The sequence below is a fragment of the Cryptotermes secundus genome, unplaced genomic scaffold, assembly GCF_002891405.2.
Source record: "Cryptotermes secundus unplaced genomic scaffold, Csec_1.0 scaffold560, whole genome shotgun sequence".
Taxonomy (NCBI): Eukaryota; Metazoa; Arthropoda; class Insecta; order Blattodea; family Kalotermitidae; genus Cryptotermes; species Cryptotermes secundus.
Genome location: NW_019729218.1, coordinates 1718632 through 1733500, shown reverse-complemented (window position 1 = coordinate 1733500; position 14869 = coordinate 1718632).

Genomic DNA, 14869 nt, shown 5'->3' with positions numbered 1-14869 from the left:
GTAGTGTAATCCGTTTACATTTTTGTGAAAGACATGGGAACAAGTGCTTTAGTAAAAGTGAGGTATTATGTGGATTATTATTATTATTCAAATTTTAAAAATTGCCTTGTTTTTGCATTTTGCTTTTGCGTTTTGTTTCATTTGTAACGCACTTTCCTGAAGTAGGTTTATGCAGACTCCTGAATGTGTTTCTGTCTGTGTGTCTGTGACTCTTCCTCTAGTAACTTTTGAATATATATACGTATCATGACATCAGAGCCCATCTCAACTGCCTGTTTCATAAATCCCTCCCATCAGTCTGTGTGTCAGTATCCGCATACCATTGCTAGGCAGTGGCTTGGTGCACAAGTTCCTATGGCAAAGAATAAAGCAACAATAGAAACACTGTTAAAGGCGTCGTCTTCTATGCAGTCCGTGTCGTATCAAAGGATAGTCAGTGGGCTGTCTGTGTATCCTTCTACCGTTTCTAGGCAACGGCTTGGTAAACACGTTCCCGTGTAAATGAAAATTTGTTGGAGGCGTCGTTTCCTATGCGGTCTGTGTGGTATCAAACAATAGTAGATGACCAGTTCTTTCCATAAACTCTATTTTCCTAAAGTACGCTTATGCGATCGCCCGGTCACGGTAGCATGTCTAAGGTATGTACTGTCTTCGCTCGCTTGGAAACCGGGATCGTGGGTTCGAATCCCACTCAGGGCATGGATGTTTAGTTTGTGTGTGTGCGTTTTTCTGTGTTTGTGTATACAGGTAGAGGCCTTGCGACGAACTGATCACCCGCCCAAGGAGTCCTATCGAATGTGTAAGATCTAGAAAAACTGAAGTGAACGGAGAAGTTCATGGAGGTAGGACTAGGCCCACTGGGGCTGTAGTGCCAAAGGGGGAAAAAATGCTTATGCGATCTCCATGCTATCTATTTTGTGTTTTTTTATTCGTATTCACTTGTAATGACCTTTGGACTCTTAATTTGGCATGCAAATTAAAGAGAATTTAATTACATTATTTGTCAAATTAATTAAGAAATATAGTTTGGACTACCACCTTCTTCAATATAATCTGTAGAACAAGATTTCCACTAATGAACAATAGAGTGCCTTGTCATCTGATTTATATCCTGGCGAGATGTTCTGAAGGCAAAATGATTCAGTCCATGAGTTTCAGTATAAAAATAGCTGAGTAGGGTTCTAAGTTTGGGAAACCATGATCTGCGGTCTTGTATACTGACTATAGCCCTCTTGAGTGAGAGACACCCACAGGGGCCATAAAATAAGCCCACTCTTATACGTACGGACAAATTTAACTTCCCATTTGTTACGTTCAGTGATGTCAGAAGTCATTGGTGTAAAACGAACATGGCTAGAAATTACTTTTTGAGTGATTTAGAAGTACGTCATTTATTACAAGTTTATTTTAACGCCTCATAAAATTAAATTCTGGCTTTTAAAATCTTCACACGTATTCAACATTTGAACATCAGGTTCAGTTTAACGGCTTTCAAACTCTTTTGCATGTTTTATAGCATTTCCTTTTGACGGGTAGATAGTGGTAATAAGATGGCTGCCAAATAACCACGTTTTATGCGACTTGCAATCGTATTTTACAAATCCTATTTATTCCTATCCTATCCCAGGAAAGTACATGGACTCTATTGGAAATTACCTATCCACACAGAGAGTATATGACCGTAGACCAATTTCGGGTTATGGAAATTATATTGCTTATTGGTCTATAAAAGTGGTTTTGTTCTTGCTTGGGTTAGGTTAATGACATGAACCACAAACAGCCAAAATAATCAATATTCAGTTGCATTTCTAGAAGTCAATGGATGGACGAAGTTCTTCGAGGAATAAAATAAAGATCTATGAAAATGTGACTGCTATCTATATCTATCTATCTATCTATCTATCTATCTATCTATCTATCTATCTATCTATCTATCTGTCTATCTATCTATCTGCCTATCTGTCTGTCTGTCTGTCTGTTGCTCCCTGAAACGCTTTGTTTCGCTTCAGTTTCTTCACCTTACACACTCGGTAGGACACCTTGGACGGGGGATCAGCCCGTCGCAAGGCCACTACCTACACATAACACAAACACAGAAGAAATTCAGACAGATTTTCATGCCTTGAATGAGATTCGAAACCATGACCCCAGCGTTCGAGCGAGCGAAGAAATTTTATGCCTTAGACCGCACGGCCACTCTAATCGGCAAATGTGATACTAAAAAATCTAAAAACATTCCTAGATATGTAGGATGAGGTAGTGAAATGATTAGGGACACATTTGGTTCAGATCACCTGCCGATATTTTAGACAATGTCTGACCAATTAAGTCCCAAGGACATTATGTATGTGTTGAGAAATTTAGAAATTTGTGACAGTTTCAATTATCTGTTTCTCTTTTATTATCCACCAGAAACCAAAATTTAAATTCAGGTGAGTGCAACAAGGCCAACAGATTATTTACGGCCCACATAACTTTGGCTTACAGACAAGAGACTTACAGAAAACACATTTTGAGCTGCAGCACGAAAGATTTGATCTGATTGCCTTGTTAAACATAGTCATGTGACTTTCTGAAGCCATGGATCCAGCGAGCAGATCAGTAGCAGACTGCGCCTGGGCAGTCATAGCCTATACTTGTCCACTTAACTTCTTCCAGAAGCGACAAATATCACATGACAATTTTTCAGGAACAATAATACATGTTAAGCTTTCAAGTAGACTTCAAAATGTCCACTTCGCCATCAAGATTTCGACCCTGGACAAAGTAGTACATGACATAAATGCAAAACAGGAAGAAAAGATATTTAATTACGATATTGTGGCGTATCGACCGTTGCTAGACAACGAATTCGAAACAAAAACGAGATAACAGTCATCAATAGACAACAGCTTCGTAAATTCAAAAATACTGGAGACGCTGCTAGGCAACAGCCCGCTCAACAATAGAAACACTGTTGGAAGCGGTTTTTTCTATGGATCCGCTCCGAGTGAGTTACAGTACTTCTGTGATAAAGATCGTAGCTGAAGCAAGGGGATGGTTGGAGAACTCAGAGGAAGGGGAACGTCCGCCGTTATAAACCGGTGCTAGACAACGACTGGTGAAGATTCAGCAGACTGGGAAGACTTAGTACGTGTGTAGTAAATTGTAGAATGTGGAAATTAGCGACAGCGTTAAAGTTACTTGTATTTACGATCTGTAAGTGTTTAATACATAATAATTACCAAACCAAACTCCGTCTATAGTCACCCTATCATGTGACAATAGAAATCTCCTGCCTCCAATTGAGTTATTTCAAGCGCCACGTAGAGAACACGACAGGCGAAAACTTTTTGTGGATCAGTAAATATATCTAGTGATAGGTTACTGACGGTAAATTTTATCCGTAATATAACAGTAGTGTAACTTCCGTAATTTGCGAACGAACACCTGTGCCGTCTGCATTATATTGCATATTATATGGACTCATATTTTATTAGTAAATGCGTAAATTGTAAATAGCGAAAAGCACTCTCAGAAGTGGAGCGATAAAATTATTTATGTATGTCGTCAAAGCCTTGGGTTAAGTAAAAAATAAGATTATGGATCCACAAAAAGTCTGATGTCTTGAGAAAAAGGAAGGAAATAGCCCACTGTAAATGCACTCACACTCAAGACGACAACTACAACGTCCTAAGGGACATTGGAAGAGCTTGAACGTGTGACGCAGTAAAATCTCAAGCAAATAATATTATATTTNACCTCGTTGATATGTGTCTTGTATGTAGATTATATTGCACACGTCAAATTTGATATTCCTGTAGTAGCACTATAAAATCTTTAGTTATGATGTTTTTAAATCTTTTAAAATTTTTCTCTAAATTTTAAATTTAAAATTTAAAATTCTTAGGGTTACTCGCCCTATGTCTAAAGTGCTGGAGCGGCTAGTTCTTGTTTCCGTACTGTACAGGTGTTATCTGTAATATACAAATATTCGTATTTGTATTTTTGTATTGAATATTTGTATATTACAGATAACACCTGTACAGTGCGGAAACAAGAACTAGGCTCTCCAGCACTTTAGACATAGGGCGAGTAACCCTAAGAATTTTAAATTTTAAATTTAAAATTTAGAGAAAAATTTTAAAAGATTTAAAAACATCATAACTAAAGATTTTATAGTGCTACTACAGGAATATCAAATTTGACGTGTGCAATATAATCTACATACAAGACACATATCAACGAGGTAGATGTTGATAATACGAAGAAAGTGACATTGTGTTTTTAAATGTTAAATTTTAGACTGGGTTCAGTGTGGCAGCGACGTGAAGAGTATACACCTGATGATGGCCAATAGAGGCCGAAACATAGTGTAGAAAGAACAAGATCAAAGACATATAATATAGATTGTTTGCACTTGGGACGGAACTTGTATCATTTATCATTTATCTCAAGCAAAAATGCTCTCTATTGGTAAGATATGTTAACAGAAGTTGAATGAACAGTTGCATATGACTATGTCAAGATCTATCACAAACTTTTACATGCATCTTACTTTACTTACGTATGGAGCTGAGCCCTTCTTAAGGAGAAGCTAATTCTGCAGCTACTCAAGTATTTCACAGCATTTTATGGAAGCAGAAGATTAATTACTGTGTTCATAAAAGCCCTCTACTGGTCCCTATCCTGAGTCAACTCGATTCAGTCTATTCCACTCCATCCTATCTCTCTAAGATCCATTTTAATATTCACCACCCATCTACTTCTCGCTCTTCCTTGTAGTGTCTTTCCTTCTGGCTCTCCCACCAATATGCCATATGTATTCCCCTTCTCCTTGACTGAATCATTCTAAATATACTTGGAGAAGAGTACAAGATATGAAACAACAAAATAAGTAATAAATATTCATAATTCTGCATACTCGTTAATGTAACCTTGTATAAAATAATGATTTGTTTAACGATGAACGTAACAAATTCTGTAAACGATAATGGAGCTGTACCTTCATTCCCCCATACATCTTCATGGCGTGACGCTTAATTACTGAAGCACATGAAACAAATTACGTTTTTCTGTATCAAAACAATCCTACAATTTCTGCAGGGTCATGGGAATCAATGTACGGATGGCGAAAATTATGAGTTCCGATGATCACGAGACCACAGTAGCCAGATTGATAGGTGCAACACACATCATAAAGGCCGTGATTATCCAGGTACAGGCAAACCTTACAAGGAAAACGATATTGTAATAGGTTAAATAAAAGAAAGAAATTCATAGGCCAAGTTCTTAATTTGTGCTGCTTGTTGTTGTTTAGTTCGCTTGCGGACTCAAGCCACTGATTTGGTTTTGTTGCTGTTTTTTATTTTTGTGTGAGGCGATGTTTAAGAGCCCTGTCAGTATCTATCTTATGCAACGCCCGATTGTAGTATTACTGATGGGTAATAAATTAGAAAGCATTTAGAATTATTCAGTCTTGGCCTACTCGGGATACTATCCCTCATTTTCCCTAGGAAAAGTAAGGAAAACCACAAGGAACCCTAACACAACAGTGCCCTGTCCGAGACTCGAATCGAACACCTCTAGAACTACATTCTAAAGGGTTCTGACAATCACGTATGACACTCAGAACTACTGGGTTAGTACTTTCTAAGGGACAGAACAGTGTATCCTCCCTTACCTGAGGACGGAAACCGATCCAGTTTCCGAAACACGTGTATTTTCTAGATTCTAAAGAGTTCTGAGGATGGTGTATAACACTCAGAATCACTGTTTTTGTTTTGCTTTGTCCATCATCCGGTATTCTAGAAAGTACACGTCTTTACAAAATTTTCCATTTTTTATATACATTGGTGCTCATGAACCCGGTTTTGTTGGCTAGGTTTGTAGCATAAATATCTATCTCTCTCTGTCGGTCCTAGTTCCATGCAATGTGCGTGCCTTATCACAGTTTATTGCATATTTTCTTGTTATCTCCCGCCGAATTAAACTGGTCTCAGGTAATTAATTCGCTGTAGTGAATGTGACAGGAGTTGTCCAGTGATTGAGTTTGGCTCTTTCTAAGGGGCCCAACAGAGTAGGTGTATCCCCCCACCCTCACTTGAGGACAGAAATGGAGCCCAGTCTCCGAAATTTAGTGTTTTCTAGTTTTTAGAATACAAGACGATTGACAAAGTCCAAAAACCCAGTAGTCCTACAGGTATAGAAGTTTTACTGGGGCATTAATCTGCTCGGTATTGTTGTTCTTGCCTTTGATGAAGATGGTGATTCTTGTAATCATCATACAATTCTTATTCTAAAAGCTTATTTTATTATCAATCCTGTAGCCTAATTTGAAATTGCTTGTCTTACAGCTGACATAAAGAAACGAATGTACAATTTTCTACTGAAGAGTCAGCTAACTTCGATCTGTACTTGCCACAGTAGAAGATTGATGTACACAATATATAGCAAAATACAATTACTGTACACTAATTTTTTTCGAGCTCAATTTTTCTGTGTGTCTTTCTTGCCACATCCTGATTAAAGCTCTTTGTCAAAATGTGACACTTGTCATATTGTGACTGCTGTCTTAGAAACTGACATTTGCCTCTATAACAATAATTATTAGGAACAAAAGCACAAGGAAATAATATTATAAGGAATATATAATATTGTAGGTTTTCCAGCAACATTGTACTGCAACAGTAACACCTCTTCTTTATCACTAGACTACTGTTCAGCTTAATAATAAATGATTCAGCATGAATGTACACTGTACATACCCAATCATGCGCAGTTCGTTGGCCTCACTAATGGGTCAATTTGCTCCCCATTATATTGTTATATTGAGTAGTCGCTGGTGTGCTGTACTGACGAATGGCTTTCATCTAATGACACACACCATGTGGTGAACGGTGCTCTGGCTTGTATACCAGGAATTATGCTCTCAGCGACACGTTAATAGAAGCAGTATTACTCAATGAAGGATTTAAATTAGATTTGTATACACAGAAGTATCAAAGTGGTAGCTTGGCAACAGGAGGATCTTCTGTGTTAAAGTTTATTATAGAAATAATGTATTTTGAACGCCATAAATTAATCTGATGATAATCACATTCGGGTCTATGAAGGCTGTATGCTACTTATTGTGTAGTTTTAAGTATTTTTATTGCTATTGTTCCGGTCGTAACGTTCAATATTCAGAAAGATGAGAACACAGGCTTCAGGAAGCTATTCTAAATAAATATTCTTTCATAAAATCTGACGACACATGATGAAAGAGAGACTATTTCTGTCAGATCCTCCTACCGGCAAAATTAATAATCAAAAGTGCTGGACAGAAATAATAGCCTACTTTCCTTTGATACGAAACGGACCACATAGATGACGACGCTTCTGACAATATTTCTACTATAGCATGTGTATTCATTGCCACGGTAACGTTTTGACCTAGCCGTTGCCTAGGAACAATAAGGGGACAGAGAGATGGGTGGGATTTTTTTTAAGTACGCCTTTGAGATGGTCCCGAATGCCATGATATACATACCAAGTTTTGTAAAGATTGGTTCAAGCATTCAGAAGTTGATGTAGATAGCGAGATACACAGACACACAGAAGCACAGACACACAGGCAGCATGGTGATCGCATAAGTCTATTTTTATTTTTTTTAAGTAAGGAAAGTAGGCTAATAAAATAAGTGAGAAAGTAACTACCTTTGTACTGTGTTACTATAATTTCACGCAGTATCATTAGAATTTTAGTGTTTACAGAGATTCTGGTAAATTTCACCCTTCCGAAATACGTGACTGTCAAATGCTACAATCGTTAAGTTCAAAAGCAGGCCAAGTGTTAAACATGTATTGGATTTGTAGGATTTGATGCTATGATAGAGGTTTTCATGAAGAATTCTGTCTCCTGGGTATAACGCCGTGTAGACCGCTGAAAGTCAACAGACATTTCGATGGAATATTTTGGCACTAACTTCATGATCGAAGAATAAGGCAAACAAGAAGTGGCCGGAGCTTCCGACTGTGTACATGTTGCTGTATTGCAGAGGATAGAGCCCTAAGTACCGGGCGTTTGAAGAAATATTTGTACATGGATGTGCACACGCTACTTCTCTGCATACCTTCCAGTTTCCATCGCCATAGAAACGGTAAAAGTCACTTCCCACGCAGAAGCTTTCTAGAGTGATATATGAGTGAGTTGGAGCACAGTGTCTTTTTGACAGATTATCATTATGAAGTCAGTTACTCAAGTGACTAATGATGTGATAAAACAAAAGGACTTCTTGGCTGATGGCTTCTGAAACAGTATGACATATTAATTTTGCAAAACAAACTAGCTCCATTGAGAAACTGACATTTTCATACTTCGTCTAGAAGACCCCTCCACTTTTCCCTACCATGAGTCAAATCAGTCCAGTTCATAACATCCTATCCTCTCTCTCTCTCTCTCTCTCTCTCTAAGATCCATTTTAATATTATACACCCCACTATGTCTTGTTTTTCTTAGTGGCCCCTTTCCTGGATAAATTATTTCAGTTAAAAACATATTCAGTGTGATAGGGGCTAAAATTTCCTTACATAACGTCATGTTTAAGTGTATGATTTCGAATATGCTAAACACAAAATGTCTGCCTGTTATGGAAAGGAAAGAGCGAAAAACTGAGAGCTGCAAGCATACGTTCAGTTGGAAACGATTGTGAGGTAAATTTTCCGAAAGGAATTGTTATCAGAGGCCAGGTTGAACAGCGTTATGCCTCCAGAGAAATTAGAAAGAATGTCTGCATTGAAATAAAGCAATGGGGATCATCACTCATAGACTATGCTCATCATGCTATTTGAGGGATTAATGCTGAAGACAACATGGGAAAGGAAGCATTTTGCGTTCTTTGCGGAATATGAAAGGAGACATGTTCGTGTCTTACAGAAAGAGAAAAAAGCAAAATCGTATAACGCGGACTTTACACCAGAAGAACTTGGATTGACTACCGGTGTCTGGTGGTGACAGAAAAGTGAGGAAATTCTAGTCGCATGTCAGCTGTTGCGGTGGAGAAGGCAGGATATGATTCCAGTTGGTTCGGGTGGTGTTTTAAACTGCCTACTAAGCATTGCGAGGAATGAATCTACTGTACTTGCAGCCGTTGCATTGTTTCTGTATAGAACTGATAATAAGGCCAAGGAAAAATATCTGCATAAAGTTCATAAGCTTAAATTCGAAATATATTTTCTTATCCTTCTTCACTACGGTGTTTTTCATACTTTCAAAGGTAAAAGTAAGTAAAGCTATCCCTGTAACAGGCCGTGGAGGCCCATAGGGTTGTGAGACGTCGAGGCTCCCACATTTTCTGTGAGCTCACATGTGGCGGCGGTGAAGTTGTCAGTCTTACTCTCCGGCTGCCCTTTACCTCCCAGGAAGGTTCCTGGTACTCATTTCTGTTAGAGGCTGAGTCGACCCCAAGGCCATAGTGCGGCTGGAAGGATTAGGGTAATTAAAAAATCCAACGACTTTATCGAGAATAGAACCCGCGACCTTCCGACTTGTAGTATAGTGCCTCAACCAACTACACTACCGCGTGTCCTTTTTCAGGAAAAAGAAAGATTTGACCTTCTCACAGTAGGTACGAAAAGGAAGCACTATTTGCCGTTCAGAAACCTGTAATCATAAATAGTGTTTAAAATAAAATTATTACCTCATTCAGAAAACAGCACATTATAAAGACAAGCTTATTAATGTTGATTAGGGAAATAACAGCTGTTTATTTTGACAATCATGTGAAACCCATAAGCACAATCTGCGGCTTGAGTGTAGTGCTTTGATGTTGAAGTAGACGGTACCTACTAGTCGCCAAGCACTGTGACCTATTGTAACTATGGCGTTCTGAAAGAACATGTTCCAGCTGAGAGAATATAGATGGGTAAAAAAATTGGACCGATGTTTTTGTTTGATTAAGAATTCTACAATTATCTTCTGGAATATGACGCCTGCAGTCCGTTGAAAAACAACTGATGTTTCGGAGGAATATGCCGATCCAATCTTCAGGGAAAATAATAAGTCAAAAAGCAAACTAGCATGGCGCGGATAGAAAACAGAGTCTGGTTTCTTACTTGGCTTGCACTTCAACCTTGAAAATGGCAGTAAGATTCTCCTCCGAGACGTCACTTGGCTCTCAACGAACTACACGACGTTATGTCTCAGATTGTGGACATTTTCAGAACCACCGCTATGAGGACCTCAGATCCTGAGTTTGTGTTGATATACTGAATATACATTTGTTTGTTTCTTGAAATAACACTCGCAAATCTTTTACTTACAAAGATACTTGGGATATATATTGCAGTCTCGTCACCAGAATGCAGGATAAAATCATATCATAAAGACAGCTAACAGATCCTTTGAAAATGTGGTGAATTTGAAATATTTGGGAACGACAGTAACCAATCAAATCTTGATTCAGGAGGAAATTAAGAGAAGACTGAACTCGGGTAATGCTTGCTACCATTCAGTCCAGAACCTTTTGTCTTCTCGTCTGCTGTCTGAAAAGATAACAGAATATACAAAACGATAATTTTGCCTGTGGTTATGTAAGGGGTGTGAAACTTGGTCACAGACATTAAGGGAGGAACATAGATTGAGGGTGTTAGAAAATAGGATGCTGAGGAGAATATTTGGACCAAAGAGAGATGAAGTGACAGTAGGTTCGAGAAAACTGCACACCGAGGAGCTTCATAAGTTGTACTCTTCTCCAAGTATAATTAGAATGAGCAAGTCAAGGAAGATGAGGTGGGCAGGGAATGTAGCATGAATGAGAGAGAAAAGGAATGCAAGTAGGATATTGGTGGAAAAGCCGGAAAGAAAGAGACCACTGGGCAGACCTAGACTTAGGTGGGTACAAAGGATTGTGCCATAGCTCAGGCGTTTAGTCGCTGGCTTCCCGAGTTCGAAGCCGGGTCTTGTCATGAGTGATTTGTGGTGGACAAAGTGGCACTGGGGTAGGTTTTCTCCGAGTACTTCGGTTTCCACTGCCAATTCTCATTCCACCAACTGCTCCACAATCACCATCGTCTATCATCCGGGGCTGGTGCAATAGTCCAGTGGCCGCAGTACCAAGTGGACTCAGTAAATTGTTGGTGGATGATATTAAAATGAATCTTAGTGATATAGGATGGGATGGTATGGGCTGGATTGATCTGACTCACGATAGAAATCGGTGGAGGGCTCTTGTGAACACGGGAGTGGACGTTCGGGTTTCATGAAATATTGGGAAATTCTTGAGTAGCTGCACAACTGGCGGCTTCTCGAGAAGGATTCAGTTCCATGGAGTTAGTTTATATAATTGTGATTCGCTATGATAATTGTTGACTCTGTAATAAATGTTAAATTTCATTCCTGTCATCATGAAGTGTAGAACTACACGTAGACATTATGAGACGTTCTACAAGCAGTTGTGGTCTTGGTCCAGTTCAGTAGAGTAGAAATACACATCCATCTTGCTACACCTCTGACCGGGGAGACACGTCAGCCAGTCTTCCCTGCTACTCCCCGCTGGGAGCTCCGCCATCTGACCCACCCCTCTCAGCGCGACGGGAGACGAAACGAAAGCCGTCAGTTTTTCGTTATTTATTTCTTTTCTCCCCCTTGCATTCTCAAATGTCCCTCTTATATTGTCATGCCGGCTGGCTTTAGGTTGCCTTGCGACACAGGAGCGGGGGTTCGAATTCATTCCATTTCACCCGCGACAAATTGAGAAGGCAGGAGAAGTCAGTTGGTGACGCAGGGTAGGAAGACCAGCCTGGCTGACAGAATTACAGAGGGTGGTGTGGAAAAACAATTCGTCTGACAGCTAAGCTAGAACACACAAAACATAACTCGCTTTCTTCAGTCTCCATTAATTTGATAGGAACCACAGCAATAATGACACTCTCTGTGAGTTGAACGTGTATCTTTCTTAAGATTCGTGTAATCAGCTTCATATCACATTAATTTACGAGATACCTCAGCTGGTAGGCCGCTCCATAGCTCAAGCTGTTAGTCGCTGGCTTCCCACCGCGGCGGCCCGTGTTCGAGCCCGGGTCTGGTCAAGTGGGATTTGTGGTGGACAAAGTGGCGTTGGGACAGGTTTTCTAAGAGTACTTCGGTTTCCCCTGCCAATCTTCATTCCACCAATTGCTCCACAATTACCCTCACCCATCATCTGTGGCTGGTACAATAGGCCAGAAGTGGCCGCAGTACAAGGGACTTAGTCCCACCCCACTAGCAATAAAAAAAATTAAATCAGCTAGTATAACGGGCTGGACGACCAGGGTTCGATTCCCGTAAGGTGTAAGAGACTTTCTCTTTCAAGCAGTGTCCTAACCGGCTCTGGGCCCTACTCAGCCTTTTATCCAATGGGTAAGTGGGGTTTCTCAGCGGTAAATCAGCCGAAGCGCGAAGTTGACCATTTTCATCTAATGTTAAGATGACGAATGGTGGAGCTATACTTCCACTTCCCCATATATCTTCTTGGTATAATGCTGAACTTATTAAGCACAAGGACAACATATCGTACAACATTGCTTTACCTGCTTCTCTGCAACCGTAAACGATTGATACCTCAAGTTCTTCATAGGGGCGTTGTGTAACAAGCAGCTTTCTTCAAAATCCGACTTTTATATAGTCGATAAATATGAAGATATATGAATAATTAGTGACACAAATTAGCGATCTATTCTGGTACATAATTTACATTAGCAAGCTCACAAATTTCAACTACGCTAACGTTGTCAACATAAAAGAGAATTTATATGGAATTTACATGTATTTTCATTGCTACCCTCGTCCAATACTCCAGATACATACCTGTAATGGTTTGTTAGTAGCCGTTGACAGACAGACAGTCATATAGTTCAGTGTGCCGCTGTATTATTGTTTCACATTCCACAAATACGTGACATACAAATTACATACTTTTCCATCTTTTTCATTCATCAATGGCTCTACTGCCCTTTCTTGGACCCTAACCTCTTCTTCAGTTTCGTAGTCCTTTTTTTAAACAGACGGTAGGACTCCTTGGACGCGTGATCAGCCCGTCGAAAGGCCACCACCTACACAAAGGGCAACACAAACACAGAATAAACGCACAGACAAGTGAGATTTGAATTCACGACCTGTCTGGTATCGGATTCCAACAATGTCCTCTGCTTCCCTGCTCACGTTCTTAGTGGCTAGCCACTGTCTCACAACTCACAACTCACTCATTGCTTCAAATGTCGATTCTCAACTAACTAACTGACTGACTGACTGACTCCTCTCATTGGCTTATCCTGCTCACAGCATCCCGCCAAGGACATCATAGAACACACCGTTCCTTACTGTTGTGTCTTCTTTTGTCGTGGAAACATGTTTGTTTGAGGAGCAGTTACTAAGGAACTGCTGTCATGTACTTGCTTATTTTGCGGTCGTTGCCTAGCAACGGGTCAACATGCCACAGTAATATTACATGTGCTGCTGTTATATTATATTTTATGGTTCACTGCCTAATCGCTGTTAGCCTTCTAACACTGTGGTTCTGGAATTGACGCAGCCTCTAACAGAAATAAGTACCAAGAAACTTTCTGGCCGGCCGGCACATAAGGGTGACAAAATCAGCGTCATCTGTGAGTCAATTGTCTAGAAAATGTGGGAGCCTCGACGTTTCACAACCCTATGGGCCTCCACAGCCTGTTACAGGGAAAGCTTTACTTTTTTATGTCTCGTTTTAAGAATTGTTATGAAATAAGGTCTGTAATTATTTTAGTAGTATTGTCATAACAGTTTTTCATGTGTTCTTTTCGTATGTCCTTTGATGTTGCGTTGGTTCTCTCCCACGCGAACTACTTTTTCCCACTCCAGCTCATACATCCAATTACGAAAAATACTAAGTAATAATTCATCGATACCGGCCAGCTGTCAATTATATACAAGTGTCTAGGATATGTACACTGACAAAATAACGCAATTTCAGAGAAAACAACGACTAATAAATTATTAATGTGACTGACATAGTGAGTTTAGTACTTTAAATTTTATAACTGTGTCATAAAGTGTGGAATTTGACAATGGCAGAATAATGAACTGTAGAGGGCTCAGTTCTTTTTATTGCTAGTGGGGTGGGACTAAGTCCCTTGTACTGCGGCCACTTCTAGCCTGTTGTACCAGCCCCAGATGATAGGTGAGGGTGATTGTGGAGCAATTGATGGAATGAAGATTGGCAGGGGAAACCGAAGTACTCGGGGAAAACCTGCCCCAGTGCTACTTTGTTCACCACAAATCCCATTTGACCAGACCTGGGATCGAACCCGGACCGCCGCTGTGGGAAGCCAGCGACTAACCGCTTGAGCTATGGCAATCTCAATGAATATGGGTGTGAATGGTAAACTGAAAAAGAGGAATCCTTTTTGTAGCGATGTGGCACGTGAGCGGCCTCTGGTTCAAGAGCCGACCATTTCTTGTGTGATACATAAAGAAAAATGTTACTTTGGGTAGCTGATTTTAGGCTCCTCCGCTTTTTTCCTCATTCACTCTACCATTCAGATCCATTATTGCATTAAATTAAGATTACTCATACCTAACCCACTAAATAATTACCTAACAGATTAAGTAGTTAACCAACTTATGAATTTGTTTTTTTAGGGTTTCTCTTGAAGGAGCCGGGATAGCGCAGTAGATATAGCGACTGGCAACGGGTTTGACAACAGAGAGATCGGAGTTCGAGTCCCGGTAAGGTCAAGAATTTCCACTCCTCCATTTTGTCCAGACCGGTTCTGGGTCCATCCCGCTTCCTACCCAGTGGGTACCAAAGGCACTTTCCCGTGGGTAAAGCGGCCGGGGAATGAGGCTGACCACTAACCCCCAGCTAGTGTCGAGGACAAGAAAATGTGGATC